The sequence below is a fragment of the Oncorhynchus keta genome, chromosome 10 (genome assembly GCF_023373465.1).
Source record: "Oncorhynchus keta strain PuntledgeMale-10-30-2019 chromosome 10, Oket_V2, whole genome shotgun sequence".
NCBI classification, from domain to species: domain Eukaryota; kingdom Metazoa; phylum Chordata; class Actinopteri; order Salmoniformes; family Salmonidae; genus Oncorhynchus; species Oncorhynchus keta.
In genome coordinates, this window is record NC_068430.1 from 81,980,841 (window position 1) to 81,990,840 (window position 10,000).

At 45.7% G+C, this 10,000-nt stretch overlaps 1 protein-coding gene across 2 annotated transcripts in view; it reads right to left on the reverse strand.

Annotated features, from left to right (window-relative positions):
- Positions 1 to 10,000, reverse strand: part of LOC127932553 (adhesion G protein-coupled receptor E1-like) — a 30,428-nt gene that overhangs the window by 17,447 nt on the left and 2,981 nt on the right. The gene's annotated exons all lie outside the window — the stretch shown is intronic.

Here is a 10,000-nt window from a genome sequence, read left to right on the forward strand (position 1 = left end):
CTTTCTGTTAGAGCCCCGCCCCTTTCTGTTAGAGCCCGCCCTTTCTCTGTCTGTTAGAGCCCGCCCCTTTCTCTGTCTGTTAGAGCCCGCCCCTTTGTTAGAGCTCTGTCTGTTAGAGCCCGCCCCTTTCTCTGTCTGTTAGAGCCCAGCCCCTTTCTCTATCTGTTAGAGCCCGCCCCTTTATCTTTCTGTTAGAGCCCGCCCCTTTCTGTTAGAGCCCGCCCCTTTTCCCTGGTTTACACTCCCCTTATTTTTCACCCTTATCTCTCTTTGCTCCTTTCTGTTTCACTCTTATTTTCCAATTCAAATGGCTTTATTGGCATGGAAAACATATGTTATCATTCCCCAAGCAAGTGAAATAGATAATAAACAAAAAATAATCAGAAATTAACAGTAAACATTACACTCACAAAAGTTACAAAGTAATAAAGACATTTCAAATGTCATATTATACATTGTGCTGTAACGATGTGCAAATAGTTGAAGTACAAAAGAGAAAATAAATCAACGTAAATATAGGTTGTATTGACAATGGTGTTTGTTCTTCACAGGTTGCTCTTTTCTTGTGGCAACAGGTCACGTCTTGCTGCTGTGATGGCAGACTGTGATTTCACCCAGTAGATATGGGAGTTTATCATACTTAGATTTGTGTTCAAATTCCATGTGGGTCTGTTTAATCTGAGGGAATTATGTGTTTCTAATATGGTCATACATTTGGCAGGAGGTTAGGAAGTGCAGCTCAGTTTCCACCTCATTTTGTGGGCAGTAGCCTGTCTTCTCACGGCAGCCTTCTCAACAGCAAGGCTATGCTCACTGAGTCTCTACAGAGGCAAAGATTTCCTTCATTTTGGGTGTGTACAGTCACAGTGGTCAGGTATTCGGCCACTGTGTACTCTCTGTTTACGTCCAAATAGCATTCCAGTTTGCTCTGTTTTTTGGTTAATTCATTCTTTTTATTGTGTCAAGTAGTTACACTACGTGACCAAAAGTGTGTGGACACCTGCTTGTCGAACATCTCATTTCATTCCAAAATAATGATCATTAATATGAAGTTGGTTCCCCTTTGCTGCCATGACAGCCTCCACTGTTCTGGGAAGGCTTTCCACTAGATGTCGGAACATTGCTGATATAACAGCCTCCACTGTTCTGGGAAGGCTTTCCACTAGATGTTGGAACATTGCTGAGGGGACTTGCTTCCATTCAGCCACAAGAGTATAAGTGAGTTTGGGCACTGATGTTGGGCGATTAGGCCTGGCTCTCAGTCGGCATTCCAATTCATCCCAAAAGTGTTCTATCTGGTTGAGGTCAGAGCTCTTTGCGGGCCAGTCAAGTTCTTCCGCATTGATCGACGAACCATTTCTGTATGGACCTCACTTTGTGCATGGGGTCATTGTCATGCTGAAACAGGAAAGGGCCTTCCCCAAATTGTTGCCACAAAGTTGCAAGCACAGAATCTTTCAAGAATGACATTGCATGCTGTAACAGCGTTAAGATTTCCATTGCTTCAATGGAACTAAGGGGCCCAGCCCCACTGATAAACAGCCCCAGACCATTATTCCTCCTTCACCAAACTTTACAGTTGGAATTATGCATTGTGGGAGGTTCCCAAATTGTTGCCACAAAGTTGTCCTGGCATCCGCCAAACCCAGATTAGTCTGTCGGACGGCCAAATGGTGATGTGTGATTCAACACTCAAGAGAACCCGTTTCCACTGCTCCAGAGTCCAATGACGGCAAGCTTCACACCACTCCTGCCAATGCTTGCGCTTGTGTGCAGCTGCTCGGTCATAGAAACTCATTTCATGAAGCTCCTGACAAACAGTTCTTGTGCTGACGTTGCTTCCAGAAGCAGTTTGAAACCTGGTACTGAGTGTTGCAACCGAGGACATATGATTTTTACACACTTCAGCACTCGGCAATCCCGTTCTGTGAGATTGTATGGTCTACCACTTTGCGACTAAGCCTTTGTTGCTCCTAGATGTTTCCACTTCACAATAACAGCACTTACAGTTGACCAGCTCTAGCAGGGAAGACATTTTAAGCATCCTATGACGGTGCCACATTGAAAGTCACTGAGCTCTTCAGTAAGGCCATTCTACTACCAATGTTTGTCTATGGAGATTGCATGGCTGTGTGTTCGAGTTCATACACCTGTCAGTAACGGGTGTGGCTGAAATAGCCGAATCCACTCATTTGAAGGGGTGTCCACATACTTTTGCATATATAGTCTATGTTTTTGTTTTCTCATGATTTGGTTCGGTCTAATTATGTTGCTGTCCTGGGGCTCTGTTTGTGAACAGAGCCCCAGGAACAGCTTGCTTAGGGGGCTCTTCTCCAGGTTCATCTCTCTGTAGGAAACATGTCTTTTCCTGAATTTTGATCATTAGCAGGTATCGTCCTAATTCCTTAGTTGGTGCTGCTGTTGTACCTCCTTGGTTGGTGCTGCTGTAGGCCCTCATTGGTTGGTGCTGCTGTAGGCCCTCCTTGGTTGGTGCTGCTGTAGGCCCTCCTTGGTTGGTGCTGCTGTAGGTCCTCCTTGGTTGGTGCTGCTCCTCCTTGGTTGGTGCTGCTGTAGGCCCTCATTGGTTGGTGTTGCTGTAGGCCCTCCTTGGTTGGTGCTGCTCCTCCTTGGTTGGTGCTGCTCCTCCTTGGTTGGTGCTGCTGTAGGCCCTCATTGGTTGGTGCTGCTGTAGGCCTTCCTTGGTTGGTGCTGCTCCTCCTTGGTTGGTGCTGCTGTAGGCCCTCCTTGGTTGATGCTGCTCCTCCTTGGTTGGTGCTGATGTAGGCCCTCCTTGGTTGGTGCTGCTGTAGGCCTTCCTTGGTTGGTGCTGCTGTAGGCCCTCCTTGGTTGGTGTTGCTGTAGGCCCTCCTTGGTTGGTGTTGCTGTAGGCCCTCCTTGGTTGGTGCTGCTGTAGGCCCTCCTTGGTTGGTGTTGCTGTAGGCCCTCCTTGGTTGGTGCTGCTGTAGGCCCTCCTTGGTTGGTGCTGCTGTAGGCCCTCCTTGGTTGGTGCTGCTGTAGGCCCTCCTTGGTTGTTGCTGCTCCTCCTTGGTTGGTGCTGCTGTAGGCCCTCCTTGGTTGGTGCTGCTCCTCCTTGGTTGGTGCTGCTGTAGGCCTTCCTTGGTTGGTGCTGCTGTAGGCCCTCCTTGGTTGGTGCTGCTGTAGGCCCTCCTTGGTTGGTGCTGCTGTAGGCCTCCTTGGTTGGTGCTGCTGTAGGCCCTCCTTGGTTGGTGCTGCTGTAGGCCTTCCTTGGTTGGTGCTGCTGTAGGCCCTCCTTGGTTGGTGCTGCTGTAGGTCCTCCTTGGTTGGTGCTGCTCCTCCTTGGTTGGTGCTGCTGTAGGCCCTCCTTGGTTGGTGCTGCTGTAGGCCCTCCTTGGTTGGTGCTGCTGTAGGTCCCTCCTTGGTTGGTGCTGCTCCTCCTTGGTTGGTGCTGCTGTAGGTCCTCCTTGGTTGGTGCTGCTGTAGGTCCTCCTTGGTTGGTGCTGCTGTAGGCCTTCCTTGGTTGGTGCTGCTCCTCCTTGGTTGGTGCTGCTGTAGGTCCTCCTTGGTTGGTGCTGCTGTAGGTCCTCCTTGGTTGGTGCTGCTGTAGGTCTCCTTGGTTGGTGCTGCTCCTCCTTGGTTGGTGCTGCTCCTCCTTGGTTGGTGCTGCTCCTCCTTGGTTGGTGCTGCTGTAGGCCCTCCTTGGTTGGTGCTGCTGTAGGCCCTCCTTGGTTGGTGCTGCTGTAGGCCCTCCTTGGTTGGTGCTGCTGTAGGCCCTCCTTGGTTGGTGCTGCTGTAGGCCCTCCTTGGTTGGTGCTGCTCCTCCTTGGTTGGTGCTGCTGTAGGCCCTCCTTGGTTGGTGCTGCTGTAGGCCCTCCTTGGTTGGTGCTGCTGTAGGCCCTCCTTGGTTGGTGCTGCTGTAGGTCCTCCTTGGTTGGTGCTGCTGTAGGCCCTCCTTGGTTGGTGCTGCTGTAGGTCCTCCTTGGTTGGTGCTGCTGTAGGTCCTCCTTGGTTGGTGCTGCTGTAGGCCCTCCTTGGTTGGTGCTGCTGTAGGCCTTCCTTGGTTGGTGCTGCTGTAGGCCTCCTTGGTTGGTGCTGCTGTAGGCCCTCCTTGGTTGGTGCTGCTGTAGGCCCTCCTTGGTTGGTGCTGCTGTAGGCCTCCTGTTGGTGCTGTAGGCTCCTTGGTTGGTGCTGCTGTAGGTCCTCCTTGGTTGGTGCTGCTGTAGGTCCTCCTTGGTTGGTGCTGCTCCTCCTTGGTTGGTGCTGCTGTAGGCCCTCCTTGGTTGGTGCTGCTGTAGGCCCTCCTTGGTTGGTGCTGCTGTAGGCCCTCCTTGGTTGGTGCTGCTGTAGGTCCTCCTTGGTTGGTGCTGCTGTAGGCCCTCCTTGGTTGGTGCTGCTGTAGGCCCTCCTTGGTTGGTGCTGCTGTAGGTCCTCCTTGGTTGGTGCTGCTGTAGGCCCTCCTTGGTTGGTGCTGCTGTAGGCCCTCCTTGGTTGGTGCTGCTCCTCCTTGGTTGGTGCTGCTGTAGGCCCTCCTTGGTTGGTGCTGCTGTAGGTCCTCCTTGGTTGGTGCTGCTCCTCCTTGGTTGGTGCTGCTGTAGGTCCTCCTTGGTTGGTGCTGCTGTAGGTCCTCCTTGGTTGGTGCTGCTGTAGGTCCTCCTTGGTTGGTGCTGCTGTAGGTCCTCCTTGGTTGGTGCTGCTCCTCCTTGGTTGGTGCTGCTGTAGGCCCTCCTTGGTTGGTGCTGCTGTAGGTCCTCCTTGGTTGGTGCTGCTGTAGGTCCTCCTTGGTTGGTGCTGCTGTAGGCCCTCCTTGGTTGGTGCTGCTCCTCCTTGGTTGGTGCAGCTGTAGGTCCTCCTTGGTTGGTGGTGCTGTAGGCCCTCCTTGGTTGGTGCTGCTGTAGGCCTCCTTGGTTGGTGCTGCTGTAGGTCCTCCTTGGTTGGTGCTGCTGTAGGTCCTCCTTGGTTGGTGCTGCTCCCTTCCTTGGTTGGTGCTGCTGTAGGTCCTCCTTGGTTGGTGCTGCTCCTCCTTGGTTGGTGCTGCTGTAGGTCCTCCTCCTGGTTGGTGCTGGCTCCTCCTTGGTTGGTGCTGCTCCTCTGCTGTGGCCCTCCTTGGTTGGTGCTGCTGTAGGCCCTCCTTGGTTGGTGCTGCTGTAGGTCCTTCTTGGTTGGTGCTGCTGTAGGTCCTCCTTGGTTGGTGCTGCTGTAGGCCCTCCTTGGTTGGTGCTGCTGTAGGCCCTCCTTGGTTGGTGCTGCTGTAGGTCCTTCTTGGTTGGTGCTGCTGTAGGCCCTCCTTGGTTGGTGCTGCTGTAGGCCCTCCTTGGTTGGTGTTGCTGTAGGCCCTCCTTGGTTGGTGCTGCTGAAGGCCCTCCTTGGTTGGTGCTGCTGTAGGCCCTCCTTGGTTGGTGCTGCTGTAGGCCCTCCTTGGTTGGTGCTGCTGTAGGCCCTCCTTGGTTGGTGCTGCTGGTTGGTCCTCCTGGTTGGTGCTGCTGTAGGCCCTCCTTGGTTGGTGCTGCTGTAGGCCCTCCTTGGTTGGTGCTGCTGTAGGTCCTCCTTGGTTGGTGCTGCTGTAGGTCCTCCTTGGTGCTGTAGGTCCTCCTGGTTGGTGCTGCTGTAGGCCCTCCTTGGTTGGTGCTGCTGTAGGCCCTCCTTGGTTGGTGCTGCTGTGCTGTAGGCCCTCCTTGGTTGGTGCTGCTGTAGGCCCTCCTTGGTTGGTGCTGCTCCTCCTTGGTTGGTGCTGCTGTAGGTCTTCCTTGGTTGGTGCTGCTGTAGGTCCTCTTTGGTTGGTGCTGCTCCTCCTTGGTTGGTGCTGCTGTAGGCCCTCTTTGGTTGGTGCTGCTCCTCATTGGTTGGTGCTGCTGTAGGCCCTTCTTGGTTGGTGCTGCTGTAGGCCCTTCTTGGTTGGTGGGCAACGGTGCCAAGATAGAATTTGTATTTGTGAACACCATTATTTTAGTCTTACTGAGATTTACTTTAAGGGCCCAGGTCTGACAGAATCTGTGCAGAAGATTGAGGTGCTGCTGTAGGTCCTCCTTGGTTGGGGACAGAAGTACGAGATCATCAGCTAACAGTAGACATTTGACTTCAGATTCAAGTAGGGTGGATGCTGCAGACCTTACCCTTTGTTTATTGTCTATTCCATTTGCTTTGACAATGGAAATATATGTTTCCCATGCCAATAAAGCCCTTTGAATTGAAGAGACAGCGAGACAGCGAGACAGAGAGAGACACCCAAACATACAAACACCAAAACACAATAATGCTGACATTAGTTGGTTTTTCTGATGTGTTGTTGAGTGTGTATAGTTCTAGTTTTGCAGAACCCAGGACGCTGTGTGTGTTTGTGTGTGTGTGTGTGTGTGTAACTACCTGAACATAGTACTACATCTATAACATCCATAACATAACTACCTGAACATAGTACTACATCTATAACATCCATAACACAACTACCTGAACATAGTACTACATCCATAACATCCATAACACAACTACCTGAACATAGAACTACATCTATCACATCCATAACATAACTACCTGAACATAGTACTACATCTATCACATCCATAACACAACTACCTGAACATAGTACTACATCCATAACATAACTACCTGAACATAGTACTACATCCATAACATCCATAACACAACTACCTGAACATAGTACTACATCCATAACATCTATAACACAACTACCTGAACATAGTACTACATCCATAACATCCATAACACAACTACCTGAACATAGTACTACATCCATAACATCTATAACACAACTACCTGAACATAGTACTACATCCATAACATCCATAACACAACTACCTGAACATAGTACTACATCCATAACATCTATAACACAACTACCTGAACATAGTACTACATCCATAACATCCATAACACAACTACCTGAACATAGTACTACATCCATAACATCTATAACACAACTACCTGAACATAGTACTACATCCATAACATCTATAACACAACTACCTGAACATAGTACTACATCCATAACATCCATAACACAACTACCTGAACATAGTACTACATCCATAACATCCATAACACAACTACCTGAACATAAACTACATCCATAACATCTATAACACAACTACCTGAACATAGTACTACATCCATAACATCCATAACACAACTACCTCCATAACACAACTACTACATCCATAACATCCATAACACAACTACCTGAACATAGTACTACATCCATAACATAACTACCTGAACATAGTACTACATCCATAACATCCATAACATCAACTAACTACCTGAACATAGTACTACATCCATAACATCCATAACATAACTACCTGGACACAACTACCTAACAACTACATCCATAACATCCATAACACAACTACCTGAACATAGTACTACATCCATAACATAACTACCTGAACATAGTACTGCATCCATAACATAACTACCTGAACATAGTACTACATCCATAACACAACTACCTGAACATAGTACTACATCCATAACATAACTACCTGAACATAGTACTACATCCATAAACACAACTACCTGAACATAGTACTACATCCATAACATAACACAACTACCTGAACATAGTACTACATCCATAACATAACTACCTGAACATAGTACTACATCCATAACATAACTACCTGAACATAGTACTACATTCATAACACAACTACCTGAACATAGTACTACATCCATAACATCCATAACACAACTACCTGAACATAGTACTACATCCATAACATAACTACCTGAACATAGTACTACATCCATAACATAACTACCTGAACATAGTACTACATCCATAACATCCATAACACAACTACCTGAACATAGTACTACATCTATAACATAACTACCTGAACATAGTACTACATCCATAACATCCATAACACAACTACCTGAACATAGTACTACATCTATAACATAACTACCTGAACATAGTACTACATCCATAACATAACTACCTGAACATAGTACTACATCCATAACATCCATAACACAACTACCTGAACATAGTACTACATCCATAACACAACTCCTGAACATAGAACTACATCCATAACATAACTACCTGAACATAGTACTACATCCATAACATAACTACCTGAACATAGTACTACATCCATGACATAACTACCTGAACATAGTACTACATCCATGACATCCAAACATAATTACCTGAACATAGAACTACATCCATAACATAACTACCTGAACATAGTACTACATCCACAACATCATAACACAACTACCTGAACATAGTACTACATCCATAACATCCATAACACAACTACCTGAACATAGTACTACATCTATAACATAACTACCTGAACATAGTACTACATCCATAACATAACTACCTGAACATAGTACTACATCCATAACATCCATAACACAACTACCTGAACATAGTACTACATCCATAACATAACTACCTGAACATAGTACTACATCCATAACATAACTACCTGAACATAGTACTACATCCATAACATAACTACCTGAACATAGAACTACATCCATAACATCCATAACACAACTACCTGAACATAGTACTACATCCATAACATCCATAACATAACTACCTGAACATAGTACTACATCCATAACATAACTACCTGAACATAGTACTACATCCATAACATAACTACCTGAACATAGTACTACATCCATAACATAACTACCTGAACATAGAACTGTCTATCCATAACATCTATAACACAAACTGTCCTGAACATAGTACTACATCCATAAAACATAACTACCTGAACATAGTAATACATCCATAACATAAACCTGAACATAGTACTACATCCATAACATAACTAAAACTGAACATAGTACTACATCCATACCATAACTGTCTATACCTGAACATAAAACTGTACTATACATCCATACCATAAAACTACCTGAACATAGTACTACATCCATTACATACAACTAAAACTGAACATAGTACATTTAACATTTACATTTAAGTCATCCATAAAACATACCATAACCTGTCTAACTACCTGAACATAGTACACACTACATCCATAACACAAAACTGTCTATACACACTAAAACTGTCTATACACACTAAAACTGTCTACACACTAAAACTGTCTATACACACTAAAACTGTCTATACACACTAAACCTGTCTATACACACTAAAACTGTCTATACACACTAAAACTGTCTATACACACTAAACCTGTCTATACATATTAAACCTGTCTACACACTAAAACTGTCTATACACACTAAAACTGTCTATACACACTAAACCTGTCTACACACTAAAACTGTCTATACACACTAAAACTGTCTACACACTAAAACTGTCTATACACACTAAAACTGTCTATACACACTAAACCTGTCTATACACACTAAACCTGTCTATACACACTAAAACTGTCTATACACACTAAAACTGTCTATACACACTAAACCTGTCTATACACACTAACACTGTCTATACACACTAAACCTGTCTATACACACTAAAACTGTCTACATTTAACATTTACATTTAAGTCATTTAGCAGACGCTCTTATCTATACACACTAAAACTGTCTATACACACTAAAACTGTCTATACACACTAAAACTGTCTATACACACTAAAACTGTCTATACACACTAAACCTGTCTATACACTAAAACTGTCTATACACACTAAACTGTCTATACACACTCTAAAACTGTCTATACACACTAAACCTGTCTATACACACTAAAACTGTCTATACACACTAAAACTGTCTAAAAAACTGTCTATACATACTAACCTGTCTATACACACTAAAACTGTCTATACACACTAAAACTGTCTATACACACTAAACCTGTCTACACACTAAAACTGTCTATACACACTAAAACTGTCTACACACTAAAACTGTCTATACACACTAAAACTGTCTATACACACTAAACCTGTCTATACACACTAAACCTGTCTATACACACTAAAACTGTCTATACACACTAAAACAGACGCTGTCTATACACACTAAACCTGTCTATACA